Source organism: Frankliniella occidentalis, unplaced genomic scaffold (genome assembly GCF_000697945.3).
Source record: "Frankliniella occidentalis isolate FOCC.00 unplaced genomic scaffold, Focc_3.1 Scaffold291, whole genome shotgun sequence".
Classification (NCBI taxonomy): domain Eukaryota; kingdom Metazoa; phylum Arthropoda; class Insecta; order Thysanoptera; family Thripidae; genus Frankliniella; species Frankliniella occidentalis.
Window position 1 is genome coordinate 74,569 of NW_026267417.1, and position 201 is coordinate 74,769.

Below are 201 nucleotides of genomic sequence, written 5' to 3' on the forward strand. Positions count from 1 at the left end.
GGGGAGTGCGAGGACAAGCAAAGAGACTAAGTCCTAAACTCCGCACGTTAATTTGGAAAACATGTGTCCTCTCTTCTTTTGATATGTTGTTCACAATGTTTCAAATCGCCTATAAAACTATTTTTTCAAAAGTTAAAATTTTGGCCGACACTTAAAAAATTTTTGCTTGCACTGTGGGCATGTCCACACTAGGTGACACGC